Below are 13021 nucleotides of genomic sequence, written 5' to 3' on the forward strand. Positions count from 1 at the left end.
GCCTGTGAGTGTGGCTCAGTGCTTGTTGTGCAAGCCTCAGAGGCTGAGTTCAAATCCCTAACACACATAGAAAAAGCTAGGAGTGGTGTTATGTGCTTGTAACCCTAGCACAGGGGTCAAGAAGAGACAAGAGGATCCCCAAATATTGATAGCCAGACAGTATAGTCAAAACAGTGAGCTCCAGGTTTAAGGAGAGACCCTGTCTCAAAATATGGAAGGTCATTAAAGAAGACATCTGATTCTGCCCTCCATGTACACACATAGATGCTCTCTCTCTCTCTCTCTCTCTCTCTCTCTCTCTCTCTCTCACACACACACACACACACACACACCACATGCAAAATAAATGTGTAAAACTTAAATAAGTAGCATGATTATTTTAGCTCCAATTGTTTTCTTTGGTGATTTGAGAGTGATCTTTCAAACTGCATCCGTCAAGTGTGCGACCCTGTTCATAGTGCTCAGGAAACTTTTAAAAACAGTAGTTATTGTTTTTAACAGTCATGTCATATTTGCAGAACAGTACTGGTTATAATATTGCTCTATTTGGGAAACAACTTGTAATTAGTATTTGTAGACTACTCCCGAAAAATGTTTTTGGCAGAAATAATGTTCCCATTCCTGACTGGAGCACATCACAAATACGCATCTTTTCTGAACGGTACAGGAAACTTTGAAAGAAAGTACTGGATAAACAGAGATGGTGCAATGTTTTCCCTTAGGAACCTGTTCCAGTCGATTTTTAAAAGACTTCCTGGTGCGATTTTAATAATTGAGATAATTAAAACAAAAATTCCTATCCATGTTTCAAACATAAAAATTTTTATTAGAAAATATAGGCTTTAAAGTAGTTGTGTAAAGTTGATTTATTCTCAAGAGGCATTATGATGTAACAGATGTGCACAGGACTGAAAATTAAAACAAATTATATGTTACACACTTCTCCATCTACCATCTTGGGTCCTGGCCATCACTTAGTACACTTTACATTCAGTTTCCCTCCTCTATGAAAGGATGGACATTACCCCATCTCAATAAGGATATAACCCAAAGTTGTTTAAGTTTAAGTGAGAATATCCTAGGCTGACATTTAATTGAAGCTGTAGGAATTTAATTTATTCTTATTTCACAACATGAGTCACCTACACAAACTCCAGCTCTTGGATCATGTTTGCCCTCAGTGAAACACAACTGATTTGGCTGGGGATCTATTTGCCGCTTAGATTTGGCATTAGCTCTTCCATAGGGTGGAGAGTACATGATTGAGATGTCCCTCAGAGTCCTCTGTGCACAGGGGTGCCTGGGATACATAAACTGGGACTTTCCACAGACCACCCAAAGGAATTTTAACAGGCTTTCTTAGAGCTGTACAGCTGCCAAAACACATATTGATGTGATAAACCACAATGGATCTAAGTGTTTAAAGTAAAAAAATATACTTTCAAAAATAAGTACTTACATTGGCTGATTGAGCAGTCCTACCTGGATGCTGACTTGGGCTTATTTAGCCTGACCTGCAGGGCAAACCTTTTTATTTTAACATTTAGCACTGATGCATGGAGAGCCAAAGAAGGGAAGACAATTCTGTGAGACATTTCCTTATTTCTGCACCATGGAACAATTGCTATCAGTAACAGAGTCATACAGCCAAGCCAACAAACTCTGATTGAGTCTGTAAAAACGTTTAGACTCAAATAAAAGGTAAGTGTGACTTCCTAGGTCCCCAGCATTGTCCCACTCTATCTGTTTACACTTGTTCTTCTGCTGTTTTGTTTTGCAATGGTATCCTGCAATACCATGTCAGGTGCCCAGAAAATCTCCTGCAAAAGAATTCACCAAACTGAAAACAAATGGCAAAAGAAAAAGTCACCTGCAAATTGGATATGGTGACACTATGTTTAGTCCCAGCACTCAGAATAGAAGCAGAATGGATCTTGTAGCAAGATGTCAAGGGTTGGGAATGTGGCCCTGTGACGGAGCACTATCTAGTGTGGTCCAGTCCCCAGCACCAGACTGTCTGTTTGCCATTGACTTCTTCTGTATTTGCCTGTCTGTATTTAAATACAGACTCTCCCTCTTTATTTATACACAATTCCATTTACGCCCTCCAGTTGTCAGCATCGTTTGAATTGGTGTAGCACATTGTGATACAAGCATCTTCCGTGTGAGCTATTTATGTGAACTCTGCTGTCCTGAGAGGGGATGTGATCAGCCTCTAACATATCCTGAGAAGTAATATACAATTCCCTAGTCAATAGTCTAACCGAGGTTTACAATGCACTACATGGTATTCACTAAGCCTATAAAGTACAGATCTGGGACTTAGGCACCTAAGGAGTTGCAAGAGTTTCTGCAATGAATCCCTATTTGTAGATGCTGAGAGACAATACTTTTATGTTTTATGCTTTCAATCCCTATCTTGGAGCATTAAAAAACCTGATTAACTAGATCTCCTTTCCACCCCATGACTTCAACCTGAAGAGTTAGTGAAAGTCAGATGATTCTGGGAATAGGTCCTAACTTTGGCACAAGGACTCCTCCCCTTCCCCTAGATTGGTTCTCAAGACAATAGGTCAGACATAGATAACAGTTTTCTTCCATGGGTTAAACCTATAGAAGACCAGAGGGTGGCAAATTCTACCTGTGGTTTAGATGGGCCCTCCATATCTTGAGACAAGGGCTTGTTTAGTGTGGCTGCCTCTGGCATCGATAAAAGTCCCTGATCAATTTGGTTACAACAGCACGGCCTACATCAGGTAGGGCATGGATGGTATGTTTCCTAGAATGGGAGAAGTGTTCTTCTTTTCTACATGAAATTGTATTACTCCAAACTCAGATAGCACCTAGATAGTGCATACATAATTCCAGTTCCAAGCTGGACCATGAGCACTCAACCTAAAGACAGAGAGTCAACCTGAGGCAATCATGGAAGAAACTATATCATATTAGCAGATCAGTTGGGATATTATACTCCTCAGTAGGGACTTTTCTTCAAAGATGATTAGCATTCTACAGATTCAAATATTAAAAATGTTTTCCAACTCCATGTGTGGTTTATCTGTGCATGGAAATATCTCCATGCATGGTTTATCTATACATGTCAATGTACCTTTTCTGTGTGAATTCAAACTTGCTCCCCTGCATCCTGATGATCCTTGCTGCCTGGACCAGGGAAAGATTTGCTTTTCATTACTTCAGTAAATATGATCTCTAGGTTCAATGAGGGCCTACTTTCTGCTCTCACAGGGACACACATATCACCTCTTTTACTTCTACATTCTGAAACCCAGCACACACTCATGAAGTCACCCAAGGAGCTGAAGGGGTCTGCAACCCTATAGGTAGAACAACAATATGAACTAACCAGTACCCCCAGAGCTCCTGTCTCTAGCTGCATATGTAGCAGAAGATGGCCTAGTCGGCCATCATTGGGAAGTGAGGCCCCTTGGTCTAGTAAACTTTATATGCCCCAGTACAGAGGAACGCCAGGGCCAAGAACTGGGAGTGGGTGGGTAGGGAAGCAATGGGGGGGGGGTGTAGGGAACTTTTGGGATAGCATTTGAAATGTAAATAAAGAAAATATCTAATAAAATAAAATAATAAATACAGAAAAGAAAGAAAGAAAAGCGAAGTCAGACAGTAACTAGAAGCAAATGTTCCCCCGTTAGGCTGTAGCCCCAAGTAATACTTTCAAAGAAGAAAGAAGTCTCCTTCCCCAACCTTACTGTGTTCAATACCTTCTTACCCCCCCCCCCAATCCCTCTTTACCACTTGCTTCTAACCCTCCAGGCACCACAGCCATCCCTATGACCACACCTTGTGGATGCTTTTATCCCTAAAGCTGATAAAGCTCTGCTATGCTGCCTAGCTTATTTCTTGGGTTTGTTGTGAATTGTGTCTCTCTCCGCCATCATATAAGTTTATGTGTGCGGAGATTTTGTTTGTTTGGTTTAGAAATGAATCTATATTTCAACAGACCATGTAGCAGATAGCAGATAAGCAATCAAAATCGATTAATTACATCAATGGATGTGTTAGGATTCACATAAGGCACATCTTGAATGTTTTTTCTTGGTGTTTTCTCTATCTGTAAGGTCAAATCGTTGCTGGGTTTTAAGTTAAACATTGTCGTCTCTTCTCTCTTTTTTTGCCTCCTGATTTCCATGTCACCTTCCCCATTATTTGGGCCTTTTCATTTAAACAAGCTTATTTCCTGACCCATTGTAATGATGCTCTTCCCAGTGCTCCATATCGCCCAGTTTTACTATTCACTTCCCTTTTTTGGGGGGTGGAGGGGGTCTAAGCAAACCCATTTCATTCATAATTTTAGTTGGTAGAGATGTGCTAAGAATCTTAATGCTGTACATGTTTCTAGAGGAAAGTTACTATCCAAACATACTGCCATACTGTTCTGATTATCTTTATAAATATGCTTCTATGCCCTCTTGAAGACTGCTGAGTTGCAAAGCCATACACACTCAGCCAGCCCCGTCCCTTAGATAGAAGCAGACCCTACAGTAAGAATAATAGTCATTTAATCACATAGTTCCAAAGAATTCTTACTTCAGAAGAGGATGCTTGAAGGTCAACAACATGGATGAGTTATAACTGACCTGTTATTCCAGTAAGTAAAATTCAAATATAAGCCTCCTCTTTTCCAGACTTAAACCGCATTACTTAAAGGGGATTCCAAGAGCCTTTCTTCACTCTACCTCTACTCAAAAGAAAGGACTAGAGAACAATAGTAAACTGTTATTGGTGCCTTCTACATCCCAGTCATCATGCTGATCTTTCATACACCTTATCTTACTCCATATAAAAGTGCACTCTCTAACGCTGGCATTTTATAGATGCAGAACACACAAGACTTCTAAGCTTCAGAAAATTATCCAAGGCTGAGGAGATATAATGTAGGCAAACTAGATCTTGCCTCAAAAGTGTAAGGACTTAAGTTTGATCCCAAGAACTCAAGTAAGATGCCAAATGCAGTAACACACTAGAAAGGCAGCAACAAGAGAATTTCTGAAGGTCACTAGACAGCCAATTTAGCTAGTTGGTAAGCTTCAGGACTATGAGAGACCCCATCTCACAGAAGGTAGTGTTCCTGAGGATGACCTAGCCTACACACACACACACACACACACACACACACACACACACACACACACAAAGCTAGAAGTAAAGCAGGATTATAAACTTAGCCACACCTCCAACCACTGAAGGTGTAATTCCCTCAATAACATTCCTTTCCCTCTCAGCTTTCCACACCTTCTCATGCATCCCCCCAGTGCAAAGTTTAAAATGAGCAGGAAATAAAATTGAAGACAGAAGAGGTAACTGAATGAGGCATCACCCACACAATCATCTTAGGGAATGCCAGGAGGCTACACAAGATTGAAGGTGAACAGACCCATGACTGCACTGTGGCAGAAGAAAGCTGGTGTGAGGTTTTGGTGGTGATGATAATAATATAGTTTGTTTTTCCCAAGAGGTAGAGAACTGTGGTCTATTTGGGTTGTGAAAGACACTCTTCAAAGTGAGAATCCTCTGCTGAAGTCATCATGGGATTGGAATGCTGTTCCACAAGGACATGTATATTTAAGTGAATGAAACAGACAGGGATGACACTGGTTGCCAAGTGTAGCCTATAAACTGAAAACACCCCTCCAGGATTTGCAGCTTCCCAAGGAAGTTCTTCTTCAGAAGTCGTTACTACAAGAAAATGGCAAACCAACACGTTTATCCAGGAGGAAAAATACATCTTCTACTTGGCTGTGATCCAGGCTTCTTGCCTTATTCTTTCTTGCTATTTTGTGGCATGGAGTACTTTGTCATCTCTCACTAAAGTCACCTCTCATAGCTTTTGCAGTAGTAGAGGGTAAGGCAAGGATGATGGGTGCAGAGTACTATACACTTTTTGAAAGATTTTCTAGAGTGGATGAAAAGGGTGAACCAACTACAGTATTTAGAATATTCTTAATGTGTAACTTTCTCCCAGAGCATGCAGCTCCCATTCACTTTAACAATCCCTGGTTTACAAACTTGGTAAGTACGAATTGTTGAAATGAATGAGAATTTGGATAATAGCTGCGATTAGGAGGTATGGAAAATAGAATAGACACTAAGAAATAGGGTCAGCCTGGAGCACAGAGGAAGAAAACTGGCAACTTTGTCTACTGAGCAGGTCACTTGAATGCACTAAGGCTCAGTCTTACATCTGCAAACCAGGAAGGCTGACTTCAAAGAGCACATGCAACTTTCAGTGTACTTAATTATGTTTCTGAGAGTGTTTTACGAAGTGAAAATGGAAGTATGAAGTATCACAATGGTCTCTGCCTTTGCACTTTCCAGAAGTACAGAGCACTGCAAGGATAAAATGAGCTATACCATCACATAATCCCAGAGTCAAAGAGACCTGTACGCCATGCTGCATTGTGGAAGTGTGAACCCTGTGTATAAAGTTCAAGTTTCAGGAAGAGTAGATGAGGCTAGATGAGGCAGAGTCAGAGGAAGTGAGAGGAGGTTCTCTGAAGGGAATGACGGACTGATTGAAAAGTGGAGTGGAGGGAAAGGAGGGGAGAGTAGGGAGAATTCTAGTTGGTAGTAGAACAGTCTAAGCAACAGTCAGCTTCTTTATGTAAATTGTGCCCTAAGCATTGGTGGGAAGGGGGAATACTGTTTATTCCCAGTTCCATGGTAAATATATCTAGCTCCTTTTGAAATCTTCAGTTGCTGCCCAGTGAACTCTTGTATGCTTCTCTTGCTTACTGATGATTTCAGATGGGGATGAAGAAACTAGGACAGTGGTAGTCCAGGAGTAAAAACTCTCAGGAGACAGCAATATGGACCAAATGGTAGAACAATAAGAGGGAAGGTGTGGAAAGGGGCACTTTGTTTGGTTTCAGACAGCCTTTTCCTGCAGATGCCAAAGAGTGTTGTCTTTTATAGTTGGGGTTTTTGAAAGGACTAGGTGGCTGGCCTAGAGTTCACTGTGGCTTTTAGAGATGAAAAATCCAATCTCAATACACGCCTCTCAAATATCAGTATCTACCCACCCAACTCACGGGTTTCTTTACGGTCACTATAACCAATTTTTTAAATTATACACTTCAAAACACAGAAGATGCTTAAGGGTGAAACAATTCATTCAGATGATCCAGATAATAGGGCACAGAGCCAAAACTCACATAAACACAATGCTCTTTTCACACTTTGCCATGTAATACTTATGTTATTAATCAGGACATTTGGCTTTTTACTTTCATTGTGGCTGTTTCAGAAACCAGCATAGCCATCTTTGCCCAATTACCCTGCACCTGGTTGAATTACCCTCTCGCTCTGTCATTTTCTGTTCTTCCCTTTGTTTGAATTTGCTTGTAGTTTGCCCTCTTTCCTACCAGTACCCAGGTATGTGCTTTGAAATGACCCTTACTTTCTTTATTTCTTTAAGAAAACTCCCAGGACTTGAATGAGAAATCCAAGTGGTCTCAAACAGGAGATGCTGAGTGGGTAGACTTAGGTGATCTTTGTAGACTATTTGATCATTTTACAGTCCAGTGTGTGCAAAACAAGCACTCCACCACTAAAGCCCCAAGTAGTTCAGTCCCCAAAGTAGTCTTTTTTAAAACGTGATTTCACAGTTTTTCTAAAGGAAGGTGCATATCCAGTGCATACCTAGCATCTCACTGTGTGATAGCACCATCCAGCTCTTACAAGGAAAACTAGCCATTTGTTGAGAACTCCTACAAATTTCTCAGTCTGAGCACAGCCCACGACTCACAAACAGAACTCTATGCAGTTGCAAGATGCTCACCTGAAACACTGACAACAGCAGAAATGGCTCCTGAAACTGAAAACTATCACTGGGAACTGTTGTCTTTATAAACAAAAATCAAATCGCCACACCCCTCTCCTGTTTGAAGTACGGCATACCATTCCTTGTCCTTCTTCTAAAAAACAGAAGGCAGAATGTGAAAGACCACATTGAGAGGTCCTCCACTGCCTGATTTTAGTGAATAGTTGTGTCCCCCAGCTATGCAGAGTAGTGGAAATGCCACAGTGCCTGTATACAAATGATGAGGAAGCACAGTGAATCTGACCAGGGATGTCATAAAGGCTCAGTACATATCTGACAGCTGAGCCTGAGAAGATTGCAGAGCTGAGAGCAGCGGAGTACAGACATTCAAGATCAGAAAACAGGGTATGCTTGGTGCTAGTGAATGGAAATAGCAAGATGTCACTGTATGGAAGGGATTTCAATAATCTCATGCCTCATGCCTAAAGTCTAAGGTCAGTGGGCATGAGTTCTGGGTAACTTCCTCCAATTCACTCCCTTGATGTTCCAGATCACAAGAGTATTGCAAACCATGGGAATCGCATCAGCCTGAGAGGGTAGGTAGGTCTTTGGGATTTTAAGTGAAACAATTTCTGCATTTTAGAAAGATTCACCTGCTGCACTGGAGAGAGAGAGAGAGAGGAGGGGGAGAGAGAGAGAGAGAGAGAGAGAGAGAGAGAGAGAGAGAGAGAGAGAGAGAGAGAGAGAGAAGCAGCAGGAACAGTGTTGTAGAACAGGTAAATCCATTGTGGGAATCTGGGGCCACTATAATAATATGTCTGCCTCCAGAATTATGTTTTACACCAAATTGTATTTGAATTTTTGTCTCAAAACGCTATCTAGCTTTCTCTTACATATAAAACAAGCTATAGAGCACCAAGCACAATGCTCAAGACTCTTGTTAATCTGAACACATTCTAGCATTCCTCCTCTTGTGCTAATTCCCTTCATATGCTGTGGCTTCCATTAGTAAGGAATTCCCCCGAAATGACATAGATGTGTGCCCCTCTGTGCTTATGTAGACTGTTTCCCTCTTGGTTTTCTGTTATTCCTACCACAGTGCTATTTTTACCCTCCAGCCACGCAGTGAACTACCTCAAGAAGTTGTTCATCCATATGCATGCTGCATGATAGCAGTATTTGTACTTGTCGTTCAGTATTTTTTTCCCCCTGAGACAGAGTTTCTCTGTGAAGTTTTGACTGTCCCGGAACTTGCTCTGTAGACCAGAAGGGCATCGAACTCACAGACATCTCCTTACCTTTGCCGTCTGAATGTGAAGATTAAAGGCATGCACAACCACTACCCGGCAGTATTTTCAAACTTCAAACACCATAAGTAAAATAATCTATTTAATAAAATAGCAACATAAAACACTGTACAGAAAATTACTTAAAATTCAGAAAGCAGAAAGGTATACAAAAGAATTATGACAACGAGATAATTTCCTAAAGACAGCCAGAGATTTCTAATGAATTTTCAGCTAGGATCTTAAAAGAAAGGGACAAAAGAAATGAATTTATTTGTTCTGGTTTCACTCACATGATTGGTAAAGATGAAAGAGTTTTAAAGTTGGGACTGAAGATGCCAGGAAAAGACACAGTCTTTATTGTTAAAATTAAATTGTTCTGCTTCTTTTCAGAAGGTAATTGAGTTATCAGTATCTACAAAATTTGGAATACAGAAACCTTCAATGTAAAAATTCAAATCTTAGAAATTATCTTACAAGTAAAATATAACAAGCCCCAAAATGATTGCTATCACCTGTTTCAAATTATTCCAAACTATGCCTGATAAAAGCAAAAAGCAAACTACAATGGAGCATATATACTATGATGTTCCTTTAGTGCAAAGAAAATATACTGATAATGCTGATTGTGAATAAGAAATCTTGAAAACTCTTGACATTAGCTATTTCTAGAAAGATCTATTGCATTGAGTTGTCAGTCCTTTGACATTGTTTGAATATGTACATTTCTCAATTCTAAAAGCTATAGCCAACCCCAAACACAAACATTTGGTCATTTGTCATATACTAGAAAAATATTAAACATTTATGGCTTCCAGGATTTTGCAAACATGGTAGTTTCTCAAAAGAATTCTTGTATAAGACAGACATAGAACATCATCCTTCCAGCCCCAGTGGGAACCTGTAATATGCTGTTGCTATAGCAAATAAACAGGAATGTGATAGACAGACACACACACATATGCTTACACATACATATGCATACATATTGCTTTTGAATAGTTGATAACTTATATAAAGATTTCCTGAAGTCTAACATTATGGCACATTTAAATTATCAACTTAACCAGCCCCATCCCTCACATAGCAGGATCTTGGAGAAATGTAACAGTGGCAAGTTCAGCAGCGGTGATGACTCCTTCCCCATGTTTGTGAAACAGCATGAGGGGTGATGGCATCAGCTCTTCCTGAGAAGTTTGGTACAACTTGATACATTTGTCAGTCCTGGGACTTTTGTGATGCTTTTTAAAACACTGCTTTACCCTCAATGCTTGCTATGGATCTATTTAAACTGTTTATATCTTTCTAAGTTTGATAGTTCATACGTGTTTATGAATATATTCATTTCTTCTAGACTTTCCAGCTAATTGGAAAAAGTTGTCAAAGGATTCCTAGTAGTTCTCCAGAATCTATTGGACTCTGATATATCATCTCTCATTTTACTAACTGAGGTCTTCTCTTAAATTTAGTAGAGGCTTGTCAGTCTTGGTTGTCTTTCCAAAAAACCAACTGTTTGAGTTTATATATTGTTCTTTCAGTCTGTCATTAATCTCTGCCCTAACCTTTGTTTCTTTCTGCCAAATGCTTTTGTTTTGGATCATTCGTGTTTTTCTAAGACTTTGAGATGAGGTTGACTTTATTATTTTTTTTAAATGTAAGCACTCAGAGTTGTGAACTTTCCTCTCTTAAGTAGTTTAGGTGTGGCACAAGGTTTCTGGTACGTTTTGTTTTGATCATCATTTGTCTAGGAATTTTACATTTTCCTTCCTGATTTGTTCAACAACTCATTGGTCTGTTGGCTTTGATATCCCTTCAAATTTTATTTGGGGATCTTCTAATTGACAGGTCAATCTCTTTCGAGGTTAGTTCTTAGTCCCACTTACAAAGAAGGAAAAAGCTGTAATAGCTGCAAGATGAAATTTTGCAAGATATAGAAACGCTTAATCAATTAAAACCCTCCAATATATAGGCAATGATCATGAAACTAGAAATGGTAAAACTAATGCAGAATAAATTTTAAAGTTATATAGAATTAATGTAGAACTAATAAATTAATAAAATGAAGTAAAAGGAAGGGAATAAATCAAAGGAAGTAAGGCTGAGTAAGAGAAAGGAAAAATAAAAGGATAGGAGAACAGAAAAGACCAAGAAATTAGAAAAGGCAAAAGAAAAGCAACAGTGAAAATCCCTAGTAACAAGAAAGTTTAAAATGCAGATTTAAATAAAGGGGGAATAAAAATGGACGTATTAAAACAACTCCTAATTTTTCACTATTGCTATCCCCATAGGTCAGATCATCTCTTAACCATTATCGAGCACAGCTTCCTTTGCAGTAGATGTCAATTAACACAGAATCCCTAACCTGGTCAATAATAGTTGAGTGGTCAGCCCCCAAGTAGACATGAATACCTCATCCCTAGGTTCAGGAATCTTTCTAGAAGAGAAGAAAAAAAGACTAAGAATTAGAGATAATAGATAGTGACAAGGAAACATGTTTTCCAGACACAAATGGCAGATACACGTATGAACTCAGAGCAATTGGGACAAGGCCTGCAAAAGCTCAGCCAGATAAAGACCCAGTATTAAAGGGAAAGGTGGCTATGTAATCCCATCACTAACTGAGAAGCAGATTAGCAATGATGGTTCACTTCTTTAAATGTTGCCTAGTGGACTGATCACCATCCAGAGCAGGCCAAGACTGTGCAACAAAAACTAGACTACTGGGAAAGAAGAGTTCAATAGATCTCAAAGTTGCATAAGAAGAGATGGGAGGGCTGAAAGGGTGGTAAGAGAAGCAGTTAAGGGCAGAGAGAATGGGTTCAAAATACATGGTATGAAATCCTCAAAGGATTAAGACAAAGTATTTTAAGAATGGAAACATGAGACTTAAAAGAAAATAATACAAAGTTAACATACTACCAAAAATAGAGAAAAGAAGGGCAAATAGGAAAGAGGTGGGGGGGCAATAATATAATAAATACATAAAATATTTCCCAGTTACAAAAGCAAAGGCTAAAGAACTCACCACTAAACTGGGGTTAATGTACACTAAGTTTTTATACATATATATAATTACAAAATTAACTTCCAAAAAATATTTCCCAGTTACAATAAGATAAAACTATTACAAACAGCGGTGACAAAATATCCTAGAAAGTCTACAATACTCAGTTGGTTCTGGGAAGCTTGATATGGTGTTACATGTCTGTAATCCCAGCACTCAAGATGCTGAGGTAGGAGAATAGATCAAAGCCAGCTGGAACTATTACAGCCTGTCTCTGTGTAAGATTAATAAATAAGCAGTGCAATATGAACTTGAACAACTCTACTGAAATTATCAGTTTATTTATAAAACAGAAAAGAAGTAGGGAATTACTGAAAACAAATGTTGAATTGAACAGTTTTGTCTGGGTGTAACCACTAGGTTCAAATACACACACACACACACATACACACACACACATACACACACACACACACACACACACACACACACACAATTTCAGGGTTTGGTGCTCCAAATATACAAGTAAGAGGTCTAAGGAGATGTTTGAATTGGTAAAATGCTTCTTATGTAAGTTCAACCCTCCAGGACCCCTGTTTAAGAAAATCAGGTGTTGCTCTTGCTTTTCTGTGGCTGTCATGAAATACCATGACCTTAAGTGACTTATGGAAAAGTTGATTTGAGCTTATGGTTCCAGGAGAGTGCACAATGATGAGGGAAGACATGGCTGCAGGCAGTTGGAACAAGAAACTGAGAGATCACTTATTCAAAATGAAACAAACAAACAAAAAAGCTGGAAGTGGGGTGAAGTTGTATATTCTCAAAGCCCTTCACCAGCGATGTACTTCTTCATCAAGCCTCTGCCATTTAAAGTTCCATAACCTCCCAAACTGCCCCATCCGTCAGGGACCAAGTGCTCGTATACATGAACTTTTC

Source organism: Mus caroli, unplaced genomic scaffold (genome assembly GCF_978045245.1).
Source record: "Mus caroli unplaced genomic scaffold, Mus_caroli_1 scaffold_6, whole genome shotgun sequence".
Lineage (NCBI taxonomy): Eukaryota > Metazoa > Chordata > Mammalia > Rodentia > Muridae > Mus > Mus caroli.